Raw genomic sequence first — 14,204 nt, 5'->3', positions numbered from 1 at the left:
TCTACAATTTGACTGCTAAAGGCTTGAACTCAAATTACAGACACAGCAATCTAAAATCACTTGATTATACCTTCCAAGGGGTCAGAAAAGTGGAAAGTGGAGAAATGCTTACCATCCTCGCGCTCACTTCTTGGACTTATCTTTGCTATTCCCTGGACCTAAGACTCTTCTTGGAATTTTCCCTGATAACCACTCCTTCCCAAATGCCCCTAACGTCAGTTCGCGGAACACTGCACGCCCATCACAACGTTTAGTCTACTACACAGAATTTTAATCTTCTCATAATCCGTGTAACTGTCCCCTCCACTCTGAACTTCACACTGTTTGTTCCTACAAAATACAGACTTTAGGTTATTATTAGTCTTTGTATCTTTAGAGTCTGTTAGGATCTAGTTCAATGGCTAGTATATAGTTCAGTATGTTCAACAAATGTTTTTTGAATGATATATATATTACATATCATCTAGTATATATATTCCCAGTTATTACACCCTAATGTGTCAGAAAGGCTGGACTTTGTTCTCTGATCATAAAAACGAAACCTAGAGAGACCTGCATTTAATTGAAAGTAAAAGACAGAAAAGGCTAAATAATAGCACAAAAGACCACAGCTAAAAGAAACGAGTTTAACATTTTTCATATTTCTCTTTCTGCTCTGATTTCCATGCTTCTACTAGGCTTTAATTTTCCTTCCAAAATTCTTGAAAAATAATTAGCATTCCTTATTTTCCAGACTACATGCATTTTACAAAACTTCTTCTTTTCACATTTTTCTCCTCCAGGCCTCCCAGGCCCCCACAGCTGGATGTGTTCTGCCAGCATGGAATCAAACAGTATTAATGCCTCCCATCAGCTGGTGCTGTCATTCAACCCACATCTTTTTTATTCAAAATTAACACTGCACCAGATTCCTCATTAATTTTAGCAGAAGGTTTTGTAAAAGCTGGTGCTCTTGTGGTGCGTGATGTGGACCCCAAGAACAGATTTAGAAAAAATATATATATGAACATAAGGACTATTATTCCCCACAATAGTAAGCCCTAAGTTATGTCCTAAGAAAGGTGAATAATATAATACAATAAATTAAATATTTATTACTCATTTCACTAAGTTTTTATTTTCATGTAATTCCAAACTTACAAAAGTTGCAAAAATATCATGAAGTTCAGAATACACTTTACACAGGCTTACTGTTTGTTACATTTACCCCCTCTGCTGAATTTCTCTTTGTCCCTCATTAAATAAAACATATATATATATATATATATATATATATATATATATATATATATATATAATTTTTTACAAATCATATGAGAGCACGTTATAGGCATCATGCCCCTTTACACTTAAACACTTCAGCATATAATTTCTAACAACAGAGGTGCTCCCTTCTTTAACCATAGTGCAATTATGAAAAACAGAAAATTTAGGGGTGCCTGGGTGACTCAGTCAGTTGAGCATCCAACTTCAGCTCAGGTCATGATCTCACAGTTTGTGAGTTTGAGCCCTACATCAGGCTTGCTGCTGTCAGCTCGGAGCCCACTTCAGATCCTCTGTCTCTTTCTTTCTCTGTGTCTCCCCCACCTCAGGCTCTCTCTCTCGAAAATAAACACTTTTTTTTTTTTTTAAAAAAAAGCAAAATTTAACATTAATGTAATTGTCTATAGTCCATCTCCAAATGTTGCCGATTGTCTCAATAATACCCATTATAGCTTTTTTGCCCCTCCAAGTCTAGGATGTGAGCCAGGATCACCCATGACATCTAATGCTCCTGTCTCTTTAGTCACTTGGCCTTGCTGTGTGTTTTGCCATTGTTTTCAAAGCCTATAGGTCATCCATGTTGTACAGTGTCCTTCAGATTGGGTTTGTCCAATGTTTCTTCATGATTAGATTCAAGATAGGTACTTTGGGCAGAAATGCCACACAAGTGTATATTGAACCACATCAGTAAATGAAGTGAGTAATACACATACACATGGGCTTTTATAAAAGCTTACAAGAAATGAACCAAACGTAAGAAATGGATAACATTCAGAGAGGTCACATATACTAACAGCCCATTTTGACAAATGAGACAATAAGTGAGCTATCAGAACCAAAGAGATAGGGCTACGGGAAAATCTGGGAGCAGGGACATTTGCCTATTAAGGAAAAGCAAGTTGCTAATAGTTTCATGAAATATACAATAAATCAGGAGTCATTTTTTAAAAACTAATTTGACTTCCCTGAGATCCCCTTCCCAGGGCATTGCTATTTACTATTTATAAATAACTGGCGTATGATCATGGAAAATTTGGTCTATCTCTGGGGGGAAAAAAGTGATTTCTTTTTAAGTCCCTTTTGATTCAAAAGTTTTTTATGTTAAAAAGTTGTAGGAATATGTCCTCATGACACAGCTTTTAGTACCAAATTATAATATGTGAGAGTAAACTCAAAAATACAATATGTGGATTCGTATGTGTACATATGCATAATAGGACATATACGTATCTTTTTAACACGTACAAAAAGTGGAAAATTTGTTCCTTTCCATTAAGAAAGGACATAATTCACAAAGCATTAATTCAACTAATGTCACCTTGCTTTGCTACCTTTCCCCATTCATGGAGTTTGCATGTGTAACAGGCAGCATTTTGGTTTAAGAATGATACCAGAAATCTGTGGTAATTGTATACCATCCCCACAACTGGATATAGTACAATGCTTTTCGGAGTCAAGCAGAAGGGAATTTCAGTGCATTACAAATGTGCAAACTAGAATTTCAGTCCCAATTTTCAGTAATTGTTCTGTTAGAAAAAAATAACTTCCCTGGAAGGTTCAGCCCTGTACTATTTTTATGCAACTCTCTAGGCAAGCAAACTTAAAAACCTGAACTGTGCAAATAAGTTATTTTCTGTTTTGGTTTGGTAAGAACTCAGTTCACTTAGCACTGAAGTTGACAATGAAGAGATTCTTTTTTTTTTTAATTTTTTTATTTTTTAATAATGCTGTGATGGCACAAAGCAGGACATGGAAATTACACTTTTTGTTCTTCATTCTTATCACTCTCCAAAACCTAAAGACATTAACTGGAAAGAGGCTAACTCATGTGCAAGGCACCATTTTAAACTATGGTATAGAAGTTTAGGAAGAGAATGTCTTATCTCTTGAGCTATTTAATACCACCTAGGGATGGTGAGATATAACAAATACAAATCATTTTTGGATAATGTTGCTATACAATGTTCTGACAATTCACCAATTACTGTGAGGAAAGTCAGCTGAGAAAGATGTGGGAAAACGGCCTAGAAGAAGAGCAGAAGTAGAGACCGGTTGGCTGAGCTTTGTGTGGGTCCCTCATTGAGAATCTTCCCGGACTTTTAATCCCCAGGGAAAGGAATTTAAAAAAGAAGAATACTTCTTTCTTAGACATCATTAAACACCCTTTTAAACTTCTGCCATGACGTCTAAAACATGTCGTTGTTCAAAGGTAAGGAAAGTTCATAGTCCAAATGAAAACTTTTGACCCATTCCTGTTCTCTCCTAACCGGTCTTCTTGTGTTAAGTCCCTTTTGCCCGTTCACTGCTACCTGCACAGTTAGGCCTTTCCCATCTGCTTGTCTTCCAACCACGGAGCCCTGGTAAGTGCGCCCTCACGAAGGATTTAAGGAGAAACCATTGCAAGTAGACTTGGCTACGGCCCTGTCGTGACAGCTTCCTGCTCCCGAGAAGATAAGACAACTTTGCCACTCCTTCATGTCAACTCACTTTATCAGATGGAAGAAATGAGTGAATTATTCACTTAGTGAATCATTGGCAGGGGAAGCAATAACTGACTTTTGGACCCTGCTTGCCCTTCATGTGTGGCCTTTCATTTCATCCACGAGAGAGCCCTTAGGGAATGCACAGCAAAATCATAAACAGGGAGCCAAGGAGTTCAGTACCAGCCCTTCACAACCTACAGCGACTTCCAGACATTTCTGAGAGCCCTTAAAAATAATCCTGTTTATATTTGAGGCCTTACAAGACAGTTGGTCACTTTTACTCTTTTATTTTTATCTCTGTGGAAAAAACAGGAAGCTGTTTTTATGGGGATGGCGGCCCGTTGCCTTGGGTAAAATGCAGCAAGTCTAAAGAAAGAGTGTAACAGGTTAAGACGTAACAACTGATATAAATATATTTAAAGGGGGGGGACAATGGAAAGCAGTTTTCCCATTTTGTTTTTGCATTTTAACAGAGAAATGTTGCAACCCCTATAGGTGGGAAGCAAGAGTTTCTTAAAACAATGATTTCTTCTTTTAAAGCAATTCCTTCAGTTATGAACTTTGACCAGTTTTGGCACGAGAAGCACAAACAAATTTGACAGAAAAGCACATTCCATGCTGCTTGAAGTGGGAGGAAAGAGGTAAGTCCACATGGTTTAAGAGTTAAAGCAGGGGCACCTGGGTGGGCTCCTTCCTTAAGAGTCTGACTCTTGATTGCCACTCAGGTCATGATCTCATGGTTTGTGAGTTTCATGTAGTTGAGCCCCAAGCGGGGCTCCGTGCTGTTAGTGCAGAGCCTGCTTGGGATTCTCTCTCTCTCTCTGCCCCTTCCTGTTAGTGCAGAGCCTGCTTGGGATTCTCTCTCTCTCTCTGCCCCTTCCCCACACTCTCTCTCCTCTCTCAAAATAAATAAACTTAAAAAAAATAAAGGATAAAATCATTAAAAAAAAAAGAGTTAAAACACACTGCACTTGGGGTCAGTTACGTTCTTGCAAAGTGGAAATCATTACATAGTATTTTCCTTGTGGGAGCCTCCTCTTTGGGGTCATGAAAGTAACATTTACCTTAAATGATCAATGTGAGCATCCCTATCCAAACAATAGCAACACTGTGTAGTTTGGAATCAGATGTTCCTTTCATAACCAACGATGTAACATGTATAAGCCCCAGTTTTGTAATCCAGAATGAGAGTAGACGCAAGAAAGCAGCAGAAGATGTCAGCTGACTGAACTCCTGGACTGACCTCATTCAAGGGGGGGGGGGAAAGAAGACAAACTTAGTGAGGGGCTGCCTTTGAAGTGGTTGCTGCTTTAGTAACCTAAGGGATAACCTAAATCTCTAGCATATTTTAAACCTAATCCGGGTTCTTTAAAAAGTTTTGGATGTGATTCAGATACGGCGAGCCCCCTAAGCCTAACATTTCCACAGCTGCCTTCATTTGCTGGCTTGTAAGCGAGACATTAAAAACGTCTATTGGAGATACTCCACCATGGTGTGGTTAAAAAAAAAAAAAAATTGCTCTTATTTCCTCCTCCCACACTCCTGTGTGATACAGTCAAGAGAAAACTGGGGTTTGGAAAGCAGAGACTGATTCACCCCTCTCATTGTGAATGTCACCGCTAAGTCAGACTTTGAGCAAAAGTAAAGCAAAAGCACCGTGGAGAATCCAGCCCTTTGTCCAATTCTCTTTCTCTTTCAAACCCTTCCTGGCAGATTCGTTTATAGTGAGGAAAAATGAAAGACAACCAAATTATCTACTTTTGAGAGCGGGTTAAATACTTTATGGGATAATGAGCCAATTGAAAACCATTCGACCGTTTAAAATAATGAGGTAAATTGTACGTCTCAATATGGAAAAATAACCGAGACATTGTCGAGTGCAAAAAGCGAGTTGCAGATTATTGGGGATACACTCAATCTGTTTGTTTAAAAAAAAAATGAAAAAATATACATATATATTTTACACTTTCTGGAAGAATGTGTAAACCACAGCTAATAGTCGTCAGTCTAGGGCAGGGCACCTCCGTAGAGGCACTGATGACAGGTCAGGCTGGATAATCTTTGCTGTGGAGACTGTCCTGGGCACTGTAGGATGGTTGGCAGCAACTCTGTACCCCCCTGCTACATGCCAGTAGCAGGAGCACCCCCTCTCCATTATGACAACCAGAAATGTCTCTAGAAAGTGCCCAATGTCCCCTGGAAGGCAAAACAGTCCCCAGTCAGGGACCACGGCTCTGCAGAATGAAGCTGGAGGGAAGGTTTTATGTTTCATCTTCTGCTGAACTATTGGGTTTATTTTTGTTTGTTTGACTTTACCACGAACATGTACTATTTTTATGAGTTAAATTTTTATTTTTTACGTTTTTAATTTTTATTTTTTTTAAGTTGTCTTCATGCCCTATGTCGTGGGGCTTGAACTCACGACCTTGAGATTCAGAGTCACATGCTCTACTGACTCCGCCAGCCAGGCGCCCCTATAAGTTATATTTTTTTTTTTAAAAAAAGGAAAAATTTTCCAGGCTAACCTCAGAACTCATATAGAAACTTGGGGAAAATGAACTATATAACTAATAAAAATACTCCATAAAGCTGTGTTGCCATTTTGACTGATTTCACAGCTTCACATAGTACATTTACTCCGAAGAGCTTAAGGCTCTGTTAAAAAAAAAAAAAAAAAAAAAAAAAAAAAAATCAGAAAAAAAATTTTTATAGCCAGAAAATGACAGCAGCAAAAACATTGGGAAAGTGGCAGCCAAAATCAAGCCCTTTAATGAATACAACTGGCGTCAACATCGGGGGTTAAGAATTTATTTTCTGGCCAGTAGCACCTGCCCTGGGTGAAACCGTACAGAATGTGAACCGTCCGCAGTATCCTTCCAACCTCTCGTGCCGCTGACCTTGATCACCAGTTCACGTATTCACTCAAATAAGCAGCAGGATTGTATTAGACTCTGCATTCTTTGGGATTTGAGAAGCACCAACAGCTTTGGTGGTATAAATTAATTTGTGGTTTCATCCTTACCGGTGACCTGTGCTTTAACACATCACTCAGAGACAGGAAAGTTCTCCTGGGGCATCTTCCAAGACCAGTGTCTCTTAGCAGGAGCCACATGGGGAAAAGGGCTGCTTATCACAAAGGCAGCCACCGGGTGAGGCCAGGGGCAAGGCCAGCTGCTCCTCAGGAAGGCAGGAGTGAGATCCATAAGCAGTGGGGATGGACAGGTTGCTTCACTGAGTGACCAGAAATCCCAAAGGACGACGTGGAACCTGAAGACTTTTCAAAGACAGAAGTGGAAGTGTTCGGCCAAACTACGGGGAAAGCAGGCGGCACACCAAGGGGAGGGCAGAGAAGAGGGAGGGAGGGGCACAGGGAAACACCACCACTCAGGACAGCAGTATGAGGCGGAAGAGTCTCAGGAAAAGAAAGGTGGAAAGAAAAGCGCCTCCTGGGCCTGGCGGAAGGGGCGGGAGTTCAGACCCAGTAAGTGCCTCAAGGCAGAGGGTATTTTCTTACAGCACAGAACCAGTGGTGAGCTGTAGGGGTAGGGTCGATGAAGTCCCATTCCCCAAAGTCAGAGACGTGAATAAGTAGGTCCTACTTTAGAAAAAGGAGTATTTGGATTCTTCAAGTCACCATATTTTAACTTCACAGGACTTACCCATTATTCAGCCTTTGCCTTCCTCCGGCTCCAGCCAAGACGTGAGTTTCCATTTCCCGGTTCTGTGGGTGGTTAGGATAATGAGGGGTATTCTGTGGCTTTGCTTCATTTCTGGCCTCCCTCCCTTTGTGAGGGTGTGTCTCTCTTTGCTCCATAAAAGATACTGTCACACACGAACGCTGTCTGTGTGTGGCCCTGGGGCCCGCCCAGCCTGCGCCTTAATAATAACAGCAGCAGCCAGAAAAGCCAGAAAATGGATTACAAACCTCAGTGTTAATGTTAGGACTAGCGGTGGCCATGGCGCTCGTGCTTTTTTCTTCTGAAACAGAAACAGAAAGAATGTGTGTCCTGGGCTTTGTATGGAGTAAGTCATCATTTGCAGAATGTTTTCGTTGTACCTCAAGGCAGTTGTGATACAGACTTTTGAAAACGTCCGTGATCTTAATACTTGGCACATTATAAAACCAAGAATTCTACATTTAAAAAAATAAACAAGACTTTTTACCTTCCCCTATAATCTTATTTATGGCGATATTTAAATGACTTAACTAAAACTGAAGTGCCAGGAATTATGAAATAGCCAACTGGATGCTCTCTTTTACATAAACCGCTTATAAAGGGATCCCTGATCCGAAAGAAATGGAGGAGTCCCTTAAGCTATTTCCAGTATTTCTGAGAGTTAAACAGAAATTGCAAGTTCACTTTCAAAAGAGTTGCACAGGCTAATTGAAATGTAGGGCACCTTTGATTCTGCCGGGAATTAAATTGATGTCATGTGGCAGCACTCGTCATCTCTTGCGGATCAGAATTTCTGTTATAGAGAAAAGGAAAAGTAAGGGAGGAAGAAGAGAGACAAGAGCAAAGAAACAGGATTTAGGTCTAGACCTGAACAGTCTCTGGTAACCTGGGTGATTTTTAATCTCAACAGGTCTGTTTTCTCATCTGTAAATTGGGCATAATGCTGACTGTGGCATGCTCCTACAAATACTGGGAATAATCTTTGTAAGCACTCAGATTATGTAATGAGGAGTGCTCGCTGTGTTCTAGACACTGTTCTGGGTGCTTTTCATGGGTTAATTCAAAACAACATGAATTTGCATGGGATAACAGTTATTGTCCCACTCTTTAGGATGAGGAAATTAAGACACGAAACAGTTTTTAAAAACTCATTTAAAACCACACCGCTAATGAACTGGGGTCTCAACCAAGGCACTGGGCTTAAGAGTCCATGGCTGTCCATTACAAATCCATGCTGTCAACACTGTGCTCTATTACCTGAATAGGTAATGAATCTAACATGCAATCGTTCTGTCAATACTATGATTCTACGTCATTGTTATTAGAAAGGAAAAAAACCAAACTTCCACCAAATAAATTTACTGTGTTTAGCAGATAAAACTCTTCAAACCTTAAGATCCATGGTGGTAAAATGGTTGGTAATCATTGCTCTATAAAGGGAAATGGTACACATTCTATGGTCTGTCATTAATTTCCTCCCTAGAATGGCTCTGATATAAATAAAGTAACCTTCCCGTCATTCTCTCTTTTCTCCCAATCATTCATTCATGCATTCATTCATTCTCCAACTGCATGCCACATACTATAAAGTAGGCTATTTTCACAAATTCAAATGTAGTGTTTTTCTGAAACGACAGTGTACTTATAATACCTGTCGTTATACTCATTAAATACAAGATGTATTTTTAGATTCCTGAGTATATCCTCTGAAATCGCAAATCTTTTACTTAATTCACTGTCCCACTTTGCTCTTTGTTACTAATTTATAACTTATTTATGCACAGTTACACACCAAAATGCATTTTCTGAAGCATATAAAAAGTCTTGCACTTCCTCTGAGAAGATTTCATCCAAACTGAAGGAACAAGTATAAAAAAATAAAGGGGAGGAAAAAATAACCCCCAAATAATCCTTATGTACTATGGATTCTAGTACAAAAAATGTATAAGGCACATAACAATCCGTTTCTGATGTCCTGATAATATAGTTCCTATAAACCGAGTTTATGAAAAGTTTAAAAACATAGCTACAACCAATTAGAATGCAATTAGCTACAGTGGGTGGTCCATTCCCAATTGTCCAACAACAGACTTTTCAGGTTAGAGATTAACCATACTCCCCTTCTACCATTTTCTCATTTTATGCTTCGGGCTTCTCTCCCTTTAGCCATGTACCTGTTCACTAACATGTGAAGATCAAAGGCCCAAAGAACAGAGTTCTGAGCTAGAGCTCAATGAGGCCCTTTGACTCCTCATTAGCAGTTCTCATGGGGCTTTCATCAGAGACAAGAGACAATACAATGCATTACATTAGATGGCATGAATCAAAGTAAAATATCCTCCTTTCAATACTTAGATTAGCTATCTGTGACACCTTATGTCAGCTGGAAACATCCTTACAGATCATGAATTCCTACCTCCAAACTTTACAGGTGTTAACACCCGAGTCCAGACAAGGTAGGTGACCTGCCCCAAGTCATCCACGTAGATAACATCATAGGGTGAGAAACTAGGTTTTGCTAATGTTTCAACCTGTCCCTTTGAACCCTCTATTCTAATTTTTATCCGGATTCATGTTTTCCCAGTATATTTTATTTCTTCAGCATTTCACAGTGAGGAATTGAGTGAATTCAACTAAGACAATTCCATTAATAATTACAATAAAATTAGTTTATTTGAATACGTTTGATTCTTTCCGTCACATGGTAAACCAGTATTTATTAATTGCTATATATAAAGTCTCTTCAAATCACTTTAACAAAGATACGGATCCAACGGAATTAATAGCAAAAGTTCACTTTTTCCAAGAGCATTTAGTATAGAGGTAAGCAACTTGAATATTTTTGGAATGAGATAGAAGAAGGAAGAGAAGAAAGGGAAAAAAAGGAGGGAGGGAGCAAAGAGATGCTAATATTATTATAAGGATTCTGTTCTTCAAGGACATAATAGTTTCATTGTATTATTGAAAATTGTTTTTAATTTGTGATTGTAAGGAAATCTTACAACATATACCCATGACCTCTTTTTATATACCCTTATCTAGAATATGTTCTTTAGTAAACTCTAAGAGCAGATACCCAAAATTGTTCTGCTTATAACCTATTGTTTATATAAATCATCAGCTCTAGAACAAAATTAGTTTCCCAAAGTTTACCCATTGATTTATTTCTGCTTTGTGGTATAGAGTGTAATAAATCAATATTTAAAAAAAAGCCTGAAGAATTCAAGGAAGATAAAGGACTAAGATAATTTAGTATCATTTATGTTTAGAATTATACAATCAAGCGTATGCTACATTCATATATTATCTAGGACTTTGGTGATAATACTTTTGTGATATATTTTGCTTCTTGCAACCTTGATCTATTTTTATTTGTTCATTTTAAAATGTGATCAATTCAATTCACTTAAATCTATAATTTCTCTAAATTTTTACTTATAAAGTCTCTAAACTTGTCTTCATTTGCCAATTTAACATTTCTTCAAACATTGTGCTGCTAAGAATTAAAAGCAACTCTTAAAATTACCAGTAAAAGAACAAAAGAAATGCTTCATTTTTATAGATAGTGATGAATTAATTATATTTTTAATATCCTAAAACTAAATTTTTAATGTCTGAAAATAAGCCACAGGACACTTAATGCATTTCAAAAAATTGGTTTTCTGATAAATACTTTTTGTATACAGGTGCTTTTACAGATGCACAATCTGAATTGTACAATTCCCACAATTATCTGTTGTGCAATTATCTGAAAATATGCACATTAGCTAGGTAGTAATTTTGAATAAAAAGAAAAATCAGTGTAGACATGATTATAACACTATCAGCATTTGTTTTTTTAATATAGAATAAGCGACCAAATATTTAGTCATTTGAAAAAATTTCAAAGAAAAATATTTAAATAGTTTATTAAGTTATATTGCTGGGACATACATATTACAAATTTTGTGATAATTGGGGTTTTTCTTGTATTCAACGGTGGTGAACATAAGTGGGCTAACAACGACAATGAAAAGTTAAAATAAGTATTTGCACAAACCCTAACCATTCTACTAAGGGCTTTTCACATATTGTTTTCAGATTTCTACGGGTAGCTGTTTTATTTCTGAGTATTAGCTGTTTTTATGATTTTCCTGTTACAGAAGATGAAACAGGCTTACAAATTAAGTAACTTACCACGAAGCTCATATTGAATGTGGCTAAGTTAGAATGTGAAGCAAGTTCTGGCTCTGAGCTCTTTCCACAAGTAACATGTTCACTGTCTTTTGGCACCACAGTGTATAGGTGTATAAGGTTAAAGAGTAACCTTATAAAATCTATCAAAAGGTCAAAATTCTTCAGGCTCGTTCACTCATGCAAGAAACTAAAAAAGATCATTCTTTGGAAAATTAAAGAAAACGCTTCTTTCATCTAAATTGACTAGGATAGTTGATAAGAATTTCCATATTATTAACTCAGTTATCCTCTTTGACATATAATTTTTGAAATTAAGAACTGAATGGGGAATAGGATTTTGTACGCAAGATGCTAAGAAAACTGGATCGAATTGATTGATTCAATGAAGTAATCATTGAATTATTTCTTAATTCATTAAATTTAATATTTGGAGTTAAATGGTCAAAAATAAAACTTGATTCAGTATTTTTCTGATTCTCATATATAGCCTTCACCTTTTTAATGTTTTTATTGAAATATAGTAGACACACAATGTTACGTTAGTTTCAGGTGTACAATATAATGATTGAAGAACTCTATACCATATGCTATGCTCACCACAAGTGTAACTACCATCTGTCACCATACAACACTATTACTGTGCCATTGACTCTATGCCCCGTGCTGTACCTTTCATCCCTGTGAGTTATTGATTCGATAACTAGAAGCCTGTACCTCCTTCTCCCCTTTACACATTTTGCCCATCCCCCTTCCTCTCCGGCAGCCATTGATTGTCCATATTTATAGGTCTGTTTCTACTTGTTTGTTTGTTCATTTGATTTGTTTTTTAGATCCTACATGTAATTAAAAACATATGGTATTTATGTTTCTCTGTCTGATTTATTTTATTAGCATAATACCCTCCAGATCCATCCATGTTGCTGCAAATGGCATAATTTCACTCTCTTCTGTGACTAATATTCCACTGTATATATATTTTATATATTCTTTATCCATGCATCTATTTATGGACACATCGATTGCTTCCAAGTCTTGGATATTATAAATAATGCTTCAGTAAACATAAGCATATATCTTTTTGAATTAGTGTTTTCATTTTCCTTGGGTAAATACCCAGTAGTGGAATTATGGAATTGTATGGTATTTCTATTTTTAATTTTTTTATAAACCTGCACACTGTTTTCCACAATGGCTGCATCAATTTACATTCCCACCAACAGTGCACAAGGGTTACCTTTTCTCCACAACCTGGCCAACACTTGTTATTTCTTGACTTTTTGATTCTAGCCGTTCTGACAAATGTAAGGTGATATGTCCTTATGGCTTTGAGTTACAATTTCCCGATAATTAGTGATGTTGAGCACCTTTTCACTTGTCTGTTGGCCATCTGTATGCCTTCTTTGCAAAAATGTCTACTCAGGGTCTCTGCCCATTTTAAAATCTGATTCTGTGTTTTCTGTGGATTGAATTGTAAAAATTCTTTATAGATTTTGAATGGTAACCCCTTCAACCCCTTGTCTGAGGAGACATATCTAGATAAATACTATTCAGACTGATGTCAAAGAGATTAACGCCTATGGTTTCTTCCAGGATTTTTATGGTTTCAAGTCTCACATTTAGGTCTTTAATCCATCTTGAGTTTATTTTTGTGTATGGTGTTAGAAAGTGGTCCAGTTTCATTCTTTTGCATGTAGCTGTACAGTTTTCATAACACCATTTATTGAAGAGCCTGGTTTTTCCTAATTGTATATTCTTGCCTCCTTCATCATAAGTTAATTGACCATATGTGCACGGGTTTATTTCTGGGCTTTCTATCAGTTCCATTGACCTCTGCATCTGTTTTTGTACCTATATCATACAATTTTGATTACTCTAGCTTTGTAATATATCTTGAAATCTGGGATTATGATACCTCCAGCTATGTTCTTTCTCAAGATTGCTTTGGCAATCGGGGTCTTTTGTAGTTCCATAGAAATTTTAGGATTATTTGTTCTAATTCTGTGAAAAATGCTATTGATATATGCATAGAGATTGCATTGAATCTGTTGATTCTTTAAGGTAGAATAGATATTTTAATAATACTAATTCTTTCAATCTATGAACTGGTATATCTTTCTACTCTTTTACATCATCTTCAATTTCTTTCATCAACACTTCATACTTTTCAAAGTACAGGTCTTTCACCTTCTTGACTAAGTTTATTCTTAGGTATTTTATTCTTTTTAGCACAATTATAAATGGAATTATTTTCTTATTTTCTGTTTCTTTACTTCATTATTAGTGTATAAAAATACAACAGATTTCTGTATATAATTTTGTATCCTGCAACTTCACTGAATTCCTCTATTAGTTCTGCTGGTTTTTGGTGGAGTCTAGGTTTTTCTATGTATAGTATTATGTCATCTTTAAATGGTGTCAGTGTTTCTTCTTCCTTACCAGTTTGGATGCCTGATTACTGTGACTAGACTCCCAGTACTATGTCGAATAGAAGTGGGGAGAGTGGACATCCTTGTCTTGTGCCTGACCTTAGAGAAAAACGTCTCGGTTTTGTGCCATTGAGTATGATATTAGTTGTGGGATTTTATGTGTTCAGGTATTTTCCTCT

The 14,204-nt window shown here is 37.2% G+C and overlaps 2 long non-coding RNA genes across 6 annotated transcripts in view; one reads left to right on the top strand and one right to left on the bottom strand.

The window, feature by feature from the left end:
• The window catches only part of LOC122237846, a 122,262-nt gene that overhangs the window by 29,582 nt on the left and 78,476 nt on the right, over positions 1–14,204 (top strand). For 2 of the 4 annotated variants that reach the window (XR_006216517.1, XR_006216518.1), the window contains 2 exons: positions 4,287–4,387; positions 7,399–7,446. This is a non-coding gene — a long non-coding RNA (uncharacterized LOC122237846). The remainder of the gene's footprint in view (positions 1–4,286; positions 4,388–7,398; positions 7,447–14,204) is intronic. The other 2 variants (XR_006216520.1, XR_006216519.1) reach the window with 1 other exon arrangement.
• LOC122237847 overlaps positions 6,545–14,204 on the bottom strand; it is a 39,212-nt gene continuing 31,552 nt past the window's right edge. For both annotated transcript variants that reach the window (XR_006216522.1, XR_006216521.1), the window contains 3 exons: positions 7,672–7,724; positions 7,406–7,467; positions 6,545–7,020 (listed from right to left, as the gene is read on the bottom strand). This is a non-coding gene — a long non-coding RNA (uncharacterized LOC122237847). The remainder of the gene's footprint in view (positions 7,021–7,405; positions 7,468–7,671; positions 7,725–14,204) is intronic.

This window comes from Panthera tigris, chromosome B1, assembly GCF_018350195.1.
Source record: "Panthera tigris isolate Pti1 chromosome B1, P.tigris_Pti1_mat1.1, whole genome shotgun sequence".
Classification (NCBI taxonomy): Eukaryota; Metazoa; Chordata; class Mammalia; order Carnivora; family Felidae; genus Panthera; species Panthera tigris.
This window is presented reverse-complemented; position numbering and strand designations above follow the sequence as displayed.